The following is a 16,849-nucleotide window of genomic DNA, read 5'->3' on the forward strand; positions in this document are numbered from 1 at the left end:
ACTTCTGAGTCTAGAGCACAAGACCATTACAAATCTTTCCATCCCTGGCACTGGGGCAGTTTCACCTCTAAATATACTGTGAAAGATACAGTAAAATCAGTGAAGAGGCAAAATGTCATTGCTTTGTTCAGAGGTTACTATTGGCTATTTAAGTATTTTCTTTTATGACTAAACATAGAAGCTGAAAGGTCTACTTACATGCATCTGAAAGATAACAGCTTCTGAAGTGATTGACACACTTTTTAGGTTTGGAAATAAGGGGCTGATTTGTATTTGATGGGAATAAGTGGCTTACGTTCTGTTGAAAAGAAATTATGTACCTAGAAGAAATTTAACCATGATGATACTAAACTAAGATCTTAACAGGGTCATCCAAAGCACTATAATTGTGCTGCTCTAGTCTATATGAGTATTCTTACAGATTTTGTGGTATTTTGAAATAATTGAGGCATCATTTAAAATTTTCCCTCCCAAAAAGGCTTTATTTCCTTGCATTCAATTTTGCAGTCTAAAAGATTAACATAAATACACTCAAAAGTAGGTTCCATGGCCATATAAATGGTTTTATTTTCCCAGAATTTGGGTACCTTACAGTTGCCCTTGGAATGACTAAGTCAACAGGAGATGCCTGGATTCCCAGTGCTTATGAAAGTCAATCTATTTCTTTAGGTGCATAAGTAAGAATTCAGGGCTCAAATACATGATCTAATTATGTGGTTTAGCAAGTTGACACTCACCTTATGATGTGTGATAAACAGTCCTTTCACTTAATGCAGCTCAAGTCATCCTCAGAACTCAGAATTATTTCTGCCACAGACGTAAATGGCAGAGCTCCAGCTGTCTGGAGTGGAATAAGTTCACTGCAAGCCCAAGATGCTTTGCTTCAAGCTGCATGCGTGTTGACATGCCCATATGGCATTTCTTCTGGCTCTGTCATCTCCTCCCTTGCAGCTGGTGTTTGCGCAAGGCTATGGATGCAAGCCCTGTTCCAGCTGCAGCTGTGCCAACAAAAAGATCAGTGCCACAGCCTCCTCCCCACTCTGCTACTGGAAGCTACCAGCCCCTCAGAACTGCTGGCCAGGCTCTGCATGTGACTTCCCATAACTTGTTTCAGTCAAATAACTTGTTTCAGTCAAAATAACAGGGGCAGTCTCCTTTAAATTCTTAACATTGTCACTTCTATTTTGGATGGATGTTGGATAGGGGCCACAGAGAGAAGGTGATGAGCACATGGGGATAAGGTTGTGTTGCTTCAGTGACCTGTTCAGCTGCTGCAGCCACAGCCATGAGGGTGCATGTCCACAGCCTATGTGCAATTGCAAATTGAGTCCACGGCTGGCAAGAACCCCTATATCCTGGCAGCAAAATTGTTTGTAAGGCCCAATAAATTCCCGCAGTCAATATTAATGTAGACTGATGAATATGATATTACTAGTTCATTTAAATTTCTAGAAGTTAAATAAAGATAAGTCATTAAATAAAGTGTTTGTATTAAATTAAATTAAATTAATTAAATTAAATTAAATTAAAGCAAGTCAGGATTCCATTTGGGATGGTAAAGCTGAACAGAACAGGAACAGAAATAAAAAGGGTTTCTGTAATGTGAGAGGTGGCTACCACACAAACAGATGTGTTTATCTTTGAGGTATATTTTTAAATTTTTGAGCTGTTTCATTTATATATAAACCACGTCAGCATCCATCATATTTCTCTTGGTTTCCAGTGACTATTATTTTTGAACTGTGTGTATTGTTGGGAAATACAAAGAGGACTTAGTACAGACAGCTATACCAAGCCAATGACTAATTTTACTTCTGGATCCTTTCTGGATGACTTTTTGTGATGAGTTTCAATTAAACTGCAGTTTATACCTACGGTTGTCAAGAGAACATTTTTCATTTCATGTGCAGTTTCTTCCAACACTCCCCCTTAACATGTGAGACAGACTTCTTGGAAATGTAAACTTGGTGAAATGCACTGTACCAATAAATCCCAGCATTTGCAAGAAAGCTGTGCTAATCTGGAATTCAGAGCAAAGCATGAAGCAGAAAGTCAACAGGCTACTTTGCACACTACAGCTTGGGAAGAATAAAATTGAACTAAATACAGAAGGCGTCATTCCAAATGAAATATTTTCTGCAGGAAGGAGGCGAGGCCCAAAACACCAGGTTCTACAGAAGGAGAGGGTGAAGAGTTGATCTCTCATAGGATCAGCAGACAGAAGAATGTCCCAGCAGTAAAGCTGTTTTCTATCATTCTTTTTTACCTAATGTAATCTTCAGTGGGGGCAACTTTGCTTGTTCTGGTGCAAAATACGGTACAAAGAAAACTTGAAATCAGGCAGTCTGGGTTATTGTCCTGGATTATCAAATGGGTTAACATGGAGTGGAGCTGACAAATCAAAACACCGAAGCAATCTTTGTTGTTGTTCAGACTGAGTCATAACTGTGTATGGTACAGTTTCCAGTAAGAAATTATCTTTCAAACAGCTTACACACGGATTGCCATTCATCAAGGAATGTGGAGTTACTGTAAGCAAAGATAAACCAAAAGGCAATATGCCAAAATAATTTATGGTGTGGGCTTAGTGGGGAAAAACAATGAGTGACTGCTGAAGGAGTCAGTCCCGATAAATTCAAAGAAATGTATCAAAATGAATATTTGATGTAATTTCTGAGTCCAAGGCTATAATCTCATTCCTGAAATTGATGTAAAAAATATTATCCACTTAGTTCCCATTCACCAGCTAAAGAAGGGCTAGCAGTGCTGTTTCCCAGCAGTCAAAAGTACACAGCACCTGGCTCAAGATACTGACCATTTTTTGGCTAAATTGTGTAATTTTCTCAAATCCCATCGCCAAAACAGGACAAAGATGTAGCTGAGCCCCTGTGTCTGAATTCTGCCTTTTTATCAGTGGATGATTGACATGGTGGGAGAAAAATTTGACACTGAGTGTTTTGGGTTTTGAACATTTATTTTACTCTAAGAATAACTCATAGTGCTGGTTTCTTTTTTTCTACCATATGACATTTTTAGTTTTGTCATGGACTTATTAAGTTAAATTTTCTTTATCTGGGGAGAGGTTTAAACTGAAGATAATTTAGACTAAATTAAAGCAGCCTCTTTGATCTCACTAGGAGCGACCTGGAAGAGACAGAATTCCCTATGACTTGCTCTGCAAAAACCATTGTGGGGAGATTAACTTTTCTAGATTAACAAATGCACAAAAAATATCCGTTAGATTGGTGGTGCCTCAGGGACCATCCCTCCTTTCCCATTCCTTATGGTGTCTATTTTGGACCTAATTTGCTTTAAGTTTTGTCTAATCCTGTTTTGAACCAAGAGGTTTGCTCTGGTTCCTCAGCGTGGCTCCAGTGGCAGCATGTTTCAGAAGTGCACTGTCTCCTCTTCAAAGTGACTTTTATCTGTTTAAAACTGAATCCTGTTCTCGTAGTGGAGAATTTGGATGAACATCTTCTCCCTCACCTTCTCCACTTCCTATCTTGTTGTACAAACCTTACCCATACTGCTCCCTCCAGGTGAGCCATCTCAGCCTGCTGCACCTCATAGCCATCTCATCCCCTAAAATGACCTGCAAATATCCTCCTCCAATCCTTAAGGGGTTAAATGCATGAAGAACTTAGCCCTTATGTAGTGTAAAGCAGAGTTTTTGGAGAAAAAAGTTTATGCTACATGAATATTAGGGAGACCAATTGTTACCTAAGCCCACTGTGTCTGGTTTGCAACACTGAGCTAGCTGAAAGTCACCATAAAAATAACACTCCACAGCCTGCCACAGCAATGTAGAAACACACACCTTGTTGCCCACTGGAAGATTTGAGGTATTTTGTTTTGGAAGAATTTAGATCTGGTGGTGAAATCAGGCAGCTCAAGTCCACAATTCTTCATGGTATTACTCTGTTTCCCCTTTTTCAGGAAAAAATGGGCACTCTACCCAGGCAGCTGAAAACAGCCTCCCTCTGCACAGCTAAGTAAACCATCATTGTCAGGAATGTGGGCACACTCCGGTTTGTGCCAGGCTGTGTGTGCGCTCCCTGCAAAAGCATTTCCTTTAGCAAAACAAGTAAGTGCCACAACGACAAATACTACAACAGTCAGTCAATTGATGGGCTCAAATGCTCCTTTGCCACCAAGAAGTGAATCTCTGCATGGAAAACACAGGGCCTGGGGAATTGCTTTTCCTGCATCTTATATCAGCTTTTTTTTCTTTTTCCCTGTGGCCCAGATCTGACATGAGTTGCTTCTTAAAATTCAGAGACCTGAGACATTATTATGGCAACTCAGTGTAATATAATGTTTAAATGTGTCCTCACTCACCCTCTTTTGCATTACATGAATCAAACATACCGTTGGTTTGTCTTGGTAGAAGTATGGACCTATATGAAGAAGGCAAACAGGATATGTGTTCTGATGGTCCTTCTAACACTTTGCAGAATAACAGCACCTCAAACAGAGATGGCTGTCAGGGAGTAAAGCAGATATTTCAGGCTATGAACCATTGTCACTTACTTGGAATTCTCACTGAAAAGTGTCACAAGGAACCAGGATATTTTGGCTCTTCTAAATATAAAACATATAGTAATAGTATTTTTCCTAAGATAGTCTGGAAACTCAAGAAAAAAAAGCGTTTTTCTCTTTTTTTCCTTCTAAACTAGCAGCAGTGGCTGTGTGGTCATTTGGTCTTCTTCTGTGTAAAAAATACAGTACATTCCTTACTCCCAGCCACCTTGACCACTAGCTGTTGTGTTTCCTACGTCAGAGGAGATGAGATCATTAATACCACCAGTAATGATACCTGCAGAAGCTCCTGTCTTTTGCCAGCTCATAGAATGGGTCTGGATGAACTATGAAAAGGATCTACGACCCATTTAAACTCCTGGCTGTTTAAATTGGCGATTAGAGTTCTGCCGTCACTGTCATTTCTTGGCTTCCCGAGGAGAGAACAGATGACTTTGCTGAGCTATCTTTGTTGAGGAAAAATCCATGAAAGCAGAATTTTGAAAAACTCATTGAGGAGGGAGGCAATAACAGAACTTTTAATTGAGACAAGTGTGGAAAATAAGACAGAAATTTGAGGGAAGAGGAAGAAAATGGTAAACCTTCAAGCATAATCCAGTGAAACAAATTTGTGATCAGATTACGTCTCATCATGTATTCAACAGAAGTCTGACTGTGTCCAAATATTGCTCTAATAAAAGAGAGTGATAAGGTTTTCACACATAATTTAATGTGATTTAATGTTGAAAAATGGTTTTGCAACAAAGCTGTACACCAATAAATGGTTTTTTTTCATGTTTTACTGACCTTTATCCATAGAAAATGAAGAAACCAGAGAACACAGAAGAAACCACCAATTTATAGATAGCACAAGAAACACCTAGCTCATTCTATTGTGCATTGCAAGAGTTGTTTACTTTAAAATGAGTAATGAGGAGGCTGTTTGTGGAAAGCAGCATTCAGGGCTGATATTTAACTCTTCTCCCCATGAGCATCTGAAAGAGGCAATTCAGACTGTGGAACAAGAGAGCTGGCTGAATCTCAAGAGGATGTCCTCTTAGAGGTGGTCTACTGGAGGCTGTAGGCATGATTCTTCAGACAACACTGAAAAGAGCTTCTGCATCCTTGTGAGGCAAAAAATAATGCAGGACACAAAGGATGAATTATTTTTTCACTTACTGAGGTCAGAGAGGACAGTGTCACAGACAACAGGCCTCTACAAAGAAGAGTGCATTATGGGACATACTATGATATTTTAATTATCCTGACCTCAGACCTCCAGCTCAAAGAAGGATGAATGCATTTAGGAATAACTGACAAGACTTTTGCTGCTGAGTATGTCTGCAAGGAAGCTGCCTGGCAGAGTAAGCCCTGGTCCTGCTCGTGTCCAACAGACACAGAGAGGTTTGAAGGACTTGTTAGAAGCAGACTGCAATATGGATTAGTTTCTGTTCCTGTTTTTTGCTAAGGTGTTTCTTTATTTCCTGGTCAGCTGGCGCACAGGCCATGACATCCCTGAGGAGATAGAGGGATGGTCTGGGAGCTGATACCAGCACTATTGATACAGTGCCCTGTGTTTTGGAACAATGCCCTGGAAAGACACAGAAAAAAGATGTTTTCTGAACTTGGCCTTCCCCCTTCTACATTCACCCACACTTAAGAGGTTGGTGAAGGCTAGCTGTAGTCTACCCAGAAACCAAGTGCTTTAACAGATGTAGTTCAAGATGTTACTTACTATATAAACACATGGGTTGTTTGAAATTTTATTTTCCTTACACACTTTCTATAAAATAGAGTCTACAGCAGCAATATTTAACTGGATATTCTTACTAACCTTATTCTTTTGTTGTTTCTGCAATGCACTGACTTCTGATATTAACGTGATTTCTTTAAAGGAACATATCATAACTTCCACACTTCTGAAGCATTGAGTGTTTTGAGGTCACATTGACTGAAATCTCAGAAGCTATGAGATTGTATAATGTACTTCTGTGGGTGTGTCTCCCATTCCGGGTCCAAAACACCACTCAAAATCTCATTTATAATGAAAAATGTGGGTTAGGGGTTTTTTTTTAACTGGATGGTTTTTAAATTATGCTTATGAGTTGTATCTTGGGCAGATTTTAAAACACCAAAGTGCATAAAAGTACAGCTTGCTTGCTCTTTTTTTTTCTTACATTTACCAATAGCATCTGACTGGGGAGTCTAGGAAAAAAGCACAAATGATAATGGAGTGATAATGATGAGGACAAACACCACTAATACTGAAAAAACAGAAAATGCAGAAAACCTGATGCTGCACAGATGTCAGCCTATGCACAACTAATATTCTGACATGCAGGCACTCAGTCCTTTGTGGACTGCTTTGTCTTTTCCCAGTACAGGCAGACTGAGTCACTTGGAATTATACACCAAAGTGGTCATGTGCTCCTTCTGATAATTTCCAAAGTACACAAATGCAGGCAGAGTTTTATATGTGTGTGTATATGTATATAGTAAAAGCTGAAATATACCAAACCAGGAATGTTTCTAGAATATTTAGTCTAATAATTGCTTTTTGATTTGCAGATGTTGCTGTGGGTTTTTGTGAGATACCTACAGAGGTATGTGAGTTAGTTTGCTGCCTTCACAGAAAGCTGTAAATCCCAACAGATTCCCAAAAGGAAGTGGTTCACAGTCTGAGCCTGGGTTGATAGTGATAAGCAGAACTTTATTGAATAGTAAAAGCTCATTACCACCCAAAGTTCAGTCAAAAGAATATCTTGACAGAAAATTGTTCTCCAGACAATGGGAAACTGCCTTTGATGTAATCAGCACAAAAGCACATTGCCGTCCTTCTGGTAGCCATCAAAATGCTTTGTTTTCTTAACTTGAAAATAAACAAGCCTCAAGGAATTTGTGGTTTTATACATCTCACACAGTCTTTTGGGTGGGCTCTTTTTTTCAAACCTGGATGAATTTGCAAATATTTAAAAGTTGTGAAGTAACTTTCCACTCTGGTAAAGAAGAATGAAAATAAAATTCCTTTTTTCAAAGACTTTAAACAGTCTATCCCCAACCCATACTGAATACTTGGATGCAAACAGCTGCCACTGCTGCTGGGAGGAACAAAGCACTTTACAAACAGATTTTGCTGCCTTCATAATGTGACAATAGAAATATAATTTCAAAGTCTACATGGATTGTTTAAAGTCCTTATTTTCCCATCTTTAATCTCACTGAGATTATTTGATTGCTGCTTTGGAATTTTTAATCTGTAATTCAGGTTTGCCATACAAGACTACATAGCTTCCCTTGTGTGGGAAGCTACCACCTGGGGGGTGGGCCCAGCTCTCTTTTAAGGATGGGGGTTGTGTTTGTGTTTGTGTTTGTGTTTGTGTTACTGTGCAGTGACAATTTTTCACTGAAATGCAGAGTCCCCAGAGCGGATTTTTTTTCCTGAGAGCAGAAAATGGCAGCCCCTCCCCTTTGCTTCTGCCACACAAGAATTACATGGAAGCCCAATGTGCCATTCTAATGGGACTAATGGTGATGCAGGCAGGCTGTAGATATACAAGATTATCCATGTACTAGAGGAGTGTTTTAGAATGACAGGGCTCTAAATTCCACTTTTGTGGAGACAATTGCATGAAACTGACCATATGGTGAGAATTGTGCTGAAACCTACAGGAGCATGCCTTGAAATGCTCTGATTATTTAGGAGGTGTGTCGCAATGTCTTCATTAAGATTACAAAACCAAATATGGAGATACATTTCAGCCCAGTTTTAAGGGTTGTTCTTTCCCTTTGCAATGATTTTCTGAACCTGTTTGGCAAAGGACTGTGGATGGGTTTTAGAGTTCACCAGCTAAACACAGTGGAACTTCACAATGGAACGCTTAAAAACTCAGCTGAAATCTTAAGATGTCAATATTTGTATCTCCATCACTAGAAAAAAAAGTTAATCTCAGACTGCCAACCTTAGGGACATCCTGTAGGGGTAGTCTGGGAGGCTTTGATCCAAAGGCTGGGCTGATATGCATGAGCTACTATGAGACTGTACCAGTGTAGGACTGTGAAGTAAGAGTAAAATCCAGGATTGAATAAATGTGCTATCAGATTCTAGTGGGAATTGTGCCCATTCATATTATGGTCTGGTTTGTTTCCATCCCTGACTGTATCTTTGACTTCTTCTGTCACACTCAGACAAGTTATTTTACATATGTGAGAGCTGGTATCCACACTGTAAATTGGCCACTGTGCAGGAAATTAGCCCACAAAAGGCTCAGATCCCAACTTAATTAAAGGTTGCAGAGGAAATTTTGTTCCTCAGAGAAGACACTGAGGTTTATTATTCTGGTAATTATCATTTACTGCAGCTACTAGGGTCCATTTTCTTCCCCTAGTATTATACCAGTGTAAATCATGTAACATCCATGAGGCTTTTCTTCATTTAAAGAAGAAAATCAGCCTCTGAGTGTCCTGGACAAGTTGCCACTCAGGCACTTCTCAGGTTTTGAGGGGTGTTGTCAGCCTTGACCAATATTAATTTTATTTCTACTCAGTTTGCACAAGCTCCTTGTGCCCTTTTAGAGAGGCATAGGAGTGATCTTGATAGCAATTGAGTGAAATAGCAAATATGTGGGCCTCTCAATGAGCACTTATGGGAAACAGAAGACTTGTAACTGGGAAAAGTGACATTTTTCACTGTGCAGGAATGTGAGTAACAGAGGAGAAAGAGCCTCTGTATTTTACCTTCCTGCCAGGGCTAAACATCATGTCTCCTCAGTAAAGGATATCAAAGGCAGCTGAAGGATATCTTATTAGAACTCAATTGCCAAGGAAGGTGGGCAGGAGTGACCAGAGAAAGCTGTGGGTTTGGATTCCTGTGGAATAACAAACTCCTGACTTCCTGTGCTGCTCTTTCTCTTGGGGATGTGTTGGTAACCTGCCAACCCCAGTCTGGTAGTAGCTTAAATGAGGGCAGCCAAGTGAATAGCTCTGGTGGTATGAAAAATGATTAGAAGGTTAAAGAAACCCCATATGACTAGCTGGAATCACAGGAGCTTGAGTAGGCCTGGTGCTCTAATAAGCAAACAGTGGCACGTTTACTTCTGAAATTGGATATAATCACCATGTGTGGACATTTTTCCTATTTACTTCTTCAGTGTGCTTATCCCTAGCTGCTGAGGCATTCTTTCATCTCCATCAGTAAAAACATCTTTTGCTTGAACTGTGTGAAATAAAATGAAACCCTATCCAAGACTAGGAAGTTTTTCTCTAGATCATTTCCACCTTTCTTTGCACCTTTGATGTGTGACCCTTGGTACCCACCACCCTCCCTTTCAGCCAGCCCTCCCTGGAATAGCCTCGGAATGAAACGATGGTCCCCAGGACCAAAGAGGAGGCTGTGGTTTCCACAGATGACTGCCCACTGCAGGCACTGCTTACTTGTGGTGTTTATTTCAGTCCCTCCTAGCTATGGTGCCTGGAGTTGGAAGGGTCAATCCACAGTTTGGATTGGCATATTTTTAAGGTCCTTTCTATTATGAAATATTTATGAGAGGAAACAAGGTTGGACATTCCTGCAGCCAGTCCAGTGTAGGAACGCTATGTGCCTTCCTTCCTCCCCCAAACATGTAAATGCAGTCAGTTATTTTATGGAAGACTCACATACCTTGTTCCTTTACATTTCAAGTGAGCTGTCAGAGGAATGTAAACATTTATTTGGAGCAAGCCCTCAGGTAAAGGATTACCATATGCCACAGAAGGAAATTCCAGCATGCCCACCCAAATTTATGCTGTGGAGAGAGCTATGAATAGAAAGTTTGTACACTGTTATGAATATGGATAAAATACATCACTCATGGCCAGGCCATGAAAAATTGAAAAACACATATTTTGGATCACACAAATTTTTCAAAAATATATTTAAAAGAAAATAAACATGGGATCTTGTGTGTTCGTTTACTGTTTGAAGTACCTTCAGGGAAGACAGACATCAACAAATTTTCTTCCAGACCACTCACTTCTCTTGATAACAGGAGGTTTTTTGGGAGAAAGGCAGCAGTCTCATTCTCAGGATCTCTTTGTTTCCTTAACCAGTGCCCATTTATTGGGAGTCTGTGTTGTATTCAGAGTTAGAAAAAGCAGACTTACTTAGAGGGCTACATTCAGTCTTAAAGGTCAGAATTCCTCATTCTCGGCCATGTTACAAGGTGACCTTTTCATGAGTATTTCATGACCCTTGCTCACCTTGAAAATGTGTTTAATTAGCAAATTAATTATTATTATTATTATTACTATTATTTTTATTATTATTATCATCATCATCATTATTATTTTACAGCCAGACAGTACTCCAGTACTCATTAGTGTTTTGCTGTGGTCAACATCAGTTACTTTTGAAGTGAAAGGATTTCTGCTAAATGTTTTTTAAAAATAGTTAAAACTTGCTTCTGGGAGAAGGATAGCCCCACCGTGCAAACCAGTGGTCTCAGCAATGTTGGGTTGGGCAATATAAAGGCCCTGTCTGTGCTCTAGAGCTTGCTACTACAACCCAAATCTGTACAGAGCTTCTGCACTTCAGTCCTCCATGTCAGCTCCCTCCAACAGAAATGTTGCACATGCTCCTTTACATGTGAGGGACTCATGAAGAGTGGTCTGCTCTTCCTCTGGATTTATGTGTTTGGGCCAACTAATGAATTTCCTCTCAGAACCCTTCTGCTGCCTTTTCTTTTCTGCTTTCTCCTTGCAGCATCTCTTTCTACTGCAAAGGGATTTTTTTTATGGGTGGAAGTGACAGAACAATACTATGGTTACATGAGAACAAGTAAAACAACCTTATTATTAGGGAAAGAGGAGTGTGAGACAGTGAAAGAAAACAATATTTAACAGGAACACTTAGAATGGCATCAGACCCAAGCCAGAGAATGTTAACACAGAGGAAGGGAGGAGTTTGATGTGGGATAGTGAGCTGCCTTGATTATCTATCTCTGTTATCCCAAGGCCAAGTTTATTTTAACTGGAAATTGCATATTAGGTTGAATGAGAAACATATGGAAAGATGAAGTTACTGATTTAAAGTCTTAAAATTTGTCCTGCCTAAGGAATGACAGCCCAAACCTTGCTAAGGTTAGACAGCTGTGGCACATAAAATCAATGTTCAAGCCAAATACATTCAAGGCAAATATTCTTGAGCTCCCCAGGAACAGACACACCCCTCCCTGCACCCTTTCCTCAAGGCTGTTCATACCCAGGAGAGTTTGAACCATCAGTTTCTGACCCTGTTCTTATTGCCAGGTATGGTGCAGCACTCCTGTTGTGGGAGGCTCTGAGTGCAGAGCAGAACCTAAATTTATTGGCACTGAGAGACAGGGAGGATGTGTGTTTTGTGATGAAACAAAAAGCTACAGCTAAAGAGGTGCAATTTCTCCCCCCCTTCTTCCTGGTGAGACAAAAATGATAGCTTATTTAGTTAATTTAAAATCAATTAACACTTGATTATTAGAGAAAGAGCCATTGAGTAAGAGCTTTACTACAATGTAGTTTGCCTTTTTGCCCCCAGTTGTGTCCTTTAGATAGGGGGAAAGATATAAATGCTGAAATATTGATGATGAAGAGATTATTAAGAGTAAATATTTGGAAGTTGGAGAGTGAAGACAATGACCTTTGTGATTTTTGCACTAATATATTGTTTCCTGCAAGCATCAGATGCCTTAGCAGTTAATTCTTAATCTGATGGGGGGGGCAGATATGCACTTCCTGACCGTACTGTGAAAGGAAAACAAAGTACCATCCATTCCAGGCTACTAACACTCAGATATCAGATAAAAAAGTTCTGATCTTCAGGTGAAACCTGGTTATGAGGCAGCAGAGAGAAATGCTGGAATGAAATACAGCATCATAACAAAATAATGGCTTCAGACTACTCAGCACCATGCTGCTGTGCAAAGCACATTTAATACAGTGAATAATTAAGTTGTTGTTGTTTTTTTCTAGCTAAGGAAACTTAAACAAGAAGCTTTCATTGGTGGTGGCATAGGAAGAAATGAAACTCTAACACGCTCACTTACAGACTCCTTCTCAAGATGTAGATAATTTGAAACAACTTTGAACTTTTAACATCTGATGGATTTTTAAACATGAGTCTCTACACAAAATATCTCAGTCTGGCAAACAGGCTACACAGTTTAATCTTAAAGTGCATCAGTCATGTCGTTGTAGGTGCTGAAAAGTGCCATCAGAATCCAGCACCCACATTTGAAAGCTGAGTGTGGGAGCAGATGAGGGCAGGAAACAAAGAGACTTTTTATCCTTGTGCCCACTTGCACAAACACTGCAGATGGTCTGAACCTCTGCACTCACACTATGTGCCTCTTTGAGTCCAAATCACATCAAAGAGATTCCTGGAAACACTACTCTGAAAGGCTGAAGCCTGCCATTGGTGGTGGGACCCCGGGCAAGACACAACCCTTTTAATTATGTCCCGTTAGGATCCTCAGGGTGGACCCAAATTTAAATACCACAGTTTTCATGAAAACACACTGAGAGTGGCACACTCACTCTGTGGACTAAGGGCTGTAATTTGATAGGAGACTCGGTTCATGGTATGACAACCCATAAACATCTGTGTCCCACTGCAGACAATCTGCTTTGCAAAGGAGAAGCAGAACAGACTGTCTCGAAGCATTCCTGATCCGCTGACCAAATGATGACCAGCAGACCTTTCAGCTCAAACCTGGCCAGAATTCGGGCCCATTTTTATTGTGAAAATTCTTTCTACAAGAAGGATGTGTCATACAGTAATTTACTGACAAGGTTGATTCCCCCAGACTATGGTTGTTTCACTTGCAGGAACTTCAGACTGGGCACAGTCTGAACTTGGTGCCCAGCTTTATTACAAAAGGTCTAGTGTAGTTGAAGTTGACTAAGAACAACAGGTACCTGTGAATTTGCCTCTGATCCTCTGTGTCGCTGTCAGCTGCTCTGTTTGTACAGGGAGGGAGTCAAGTTCCCAACAGATAAGTAATGACAGTAAGAGACAGGCAGCACTCTGAAAGAGCCATGATTTTAAAGCAAACTGATGTCTGGGTCATGCAGTTTGAGTGCAGCATGACAGGGTCTGGGTCATGCTGTGGGGTACTTGCAGATACAATGCACGTGCATCCTGTCAGTTGCTCCCTGATTCCACCTCTACATGAACAGTTTGCCTTGCAATAAGCCCTCAGGGAATTTTCCATCAGTGGCTATCCAAATTGTGGCCTGAGAACAACCTGAGCTCTTCTGAGGTCCATTGGAACAACTGCTGTCATAAGAGAATATGTGTTTGATTAGCAACAACTGGCAAAGTGGAAGGTGGAAGCTGATCAATGTCCTTCGGGAGCAGGCAGAGGTATGTGGCTGTACAAGGATTATGCTGGGGAGAGGCTGCCTTGTTAGCTGAGGATTTACAGAGGGCACAAAATTTGGGCAAAATACTAAAACTCTCCCAATGAAATACTTAAACTCCCTAAGGATTTTTTTAAAAAAATATATTGATTCTTTAATCGATTTTGTGATCTGGTGGCAGGAATTAAGTTATTCAGTAATGTTTACAATATCGTATTTACTGTTATTATATGATCTGAGAGTTCTCAATGTAAAAAATTGCAGGTACACCTGTAAATCACATGGTGATGTTTCTTCTTGTATACATAAACTTAGCTGTTCTTTCAAACTGGAAAAAAGGAGCTCAGAAGCAATTTACAAAACAAACATATGAACAAAACTTTATACATGGATGTTTCCAAGATCATGGAAACAGTTGCTAAGTAAGAAGTACCATAATTTTATACAGAAAAAAAAATGTTGAATAGAGGAGTAATAGCTCAGGGAATCTACTTGTTCTGCTGTTGTTATTGATTGCTTTTAATTTTTATATGACTCTAGTTAGTAGTAATGAACGCATTGATTAAAGACTGGTTAGTTTAACATTACTTCATAGTTAAAAGAGGGAAAAGTAAGAGAAAGCTATCTTGCATCAAACAATTTATAAGACAACACAATCTGTTTCTTCTATGAGAATATTGGTTCCTTTGTATTTCCAGACCAGCTTTGCAAATGAATGAAGTTCAGATGGCTTTGTTACAGACATAGGATAAACATCCAGATTTTACATTTTTTCCTGACATTTGATGTACTCAAATTTTGATGTTATTACTGTGAATATCCATGTTGATTATCACCGGATGTATAAGAGACAAATCTGGACATATGGCTCTTTCAATACTGAATCAAAGGCTTGACATTAATTTATGAATAATGAGATCATAAATGCCATATGCTTTTGTCAAAAAATTGAATTGTTTCCAAGTAACATCTTTATTGTGAGTATGATGCAATTATCTGTATGATTATTATGACTGTCACTTCTCCGGGTTGTGAGTACGTTCAAATGTAAGATATTCATGTAAATACAACAAATGCATTTGATGTGGTTTTTTTCCTCACAAGAGAAGAAATATTTTTATTTCTTTTGCTAGTATCAGTGGCTGCACTGATTTCAAAGAACTGAATTTGAAACATATAATCAGATTTTAATGTCTATGACTGTGTACATAGTTTACATACACAAAGATCAGTTAATTGCAAAGAACAAAAGACAATTCTTTAAAAATGCATTAAAGAGTTTTGTTTTCATATGCTGCCATGCTGATAATGCAGGTATTTTGTGGTGAAATTCTATCAGACCTGGTGTGTGAGCCTGATGTGCTGTAAATGGACAAGTGGCTTTTCCTTCTTGTTTGCAGTGACTACATTTTAAATGAGCAGGTGAAAAATAGGTTATAGATTGACACATGCCAAGATACAGAGAGTGTATTTCCTTCCACAGGCATCTTGCTCTCCACTGAATCTCGGTGACTTCGAAAGGAGATAAAGGTCTCAGGTATCTTTGCACCTCCCACTCACAGTCTCCTTAACTGGGGGCAGGTCTCTATGGGCCAGGGAGGGATTTGTTGTTGGCTTAGGGCCCTGGCCGGGGAGGGTGGGCCCATCCTCCCTGCTCCGCATGCAGTGAGGGCAGAGGGTCATGCCCATAAAACACCAGCCAAAAAGGAGCTCATGGGTATAGTTTCATTAAAGAATAGAAATTTCACAGGAAACCTGACAATCTGCTCATTTTGCAACAAAGGATAAAGCCCTAATTGTTACTTAACTCAGCAGTTTCAGTTAATGAAAGAGCCAAGATAATTGCTTGTGGTTCTGCTGTTCTTTCTGATTTCCAGACTCTTCTGATTTTCATGACTGAGGTATACTGTTCCAAACATTAAAAGATTTATTTCCTATAAGGCACATCATAAATTTCCTGGCAGAGCTGGTCTAGAGTTGCTCAAAGTGTTTGTGGAATATGATTGTACTCACAATATCCAGCAGAAATTTTACAGAAGGTGGTACTGTCAGGAGGGGTCTGGATGGAATAAGCTCCCTGGATCATCACAGATCACTTATCACCTGAAACACCAAACACAAAATGTTGTCCTCCAGCAATCCTGCCCAAGGAGAATTCCTCTCTTCTCCTGCAGTCATTGAGGAGATGCCAGCTTCAAAGTGAAGAGCTGAAAAGCTATTCCTGATTTCTGTAGACGTTCCACACTTACTCAGTGGCTTAGGATACTGCTCATTAGCAAGAAAATTCTGGCCAAACTAAAATATGCTGTTTTTTCCAGATAGATTTCTACCTTTTCTTTAGTTCAATTATCTAGAAATAAAGAAGGAAATGCTTACATTTAGCTTCACAGGTTTTTGTCACCTAAGAGGAAAGAGCCAGCAATTGAAATCCACTCTCTCCTTTGCTGTAGAGGATGACATTGTTGACCTCCAAAAAAACGCCGGTGTGAGAATGATCAACATGCTTAAAACAAAATTACGTTCTGCAGGAAGTCTATCATGATGTTATTCCTGGTCTAAGAAATCAGATAATCTTTGAACAGGTAGTCATCCAGATTGTGGAGTATAATAGTCATTGTTATTGTTCCTGCTATTGCTGGGTTTAGTCTCACCCCAGTCATCACTGATGTAGCTTCTCCCTGAAATACAGCAAAATTTCTAGTCTATGGGAATGCCTGATAAGCCAGAAGTAATATCCCTAAGTAAAAGATGTCTTGATATATTCTGGTTTAAAGCAACTGAATTTGATGCAGTTTTGCATAACTAGTTCCTTTTCCTATCACACCAGGTGAGCTAGATCATAATTCAGTCTACAGCTCATTCTTCATGCAGCTTTCAGAGACAAAAATTATAAACATTGTTACTTGGACTGTATTTACATAAATTTGCTCTCACTTTATTCATTAGCACTGGAACTCATTGT

This window comes from Molothrus ater, chromosome 3, assembly GCF_012460135.2.
Source record: "Molothrus ater isolate BHLD 08-10-18 breed brown headed cowbird chromosome 3, BPBGC_Mater_1.1, whole genome shotgun sequence".
NCBI classification, from domain to species: Eukaryota; Metazoa; Chordata; class Aves; order Passeriformes; family Icteridae; genus Molothrus; species Molothrus ater.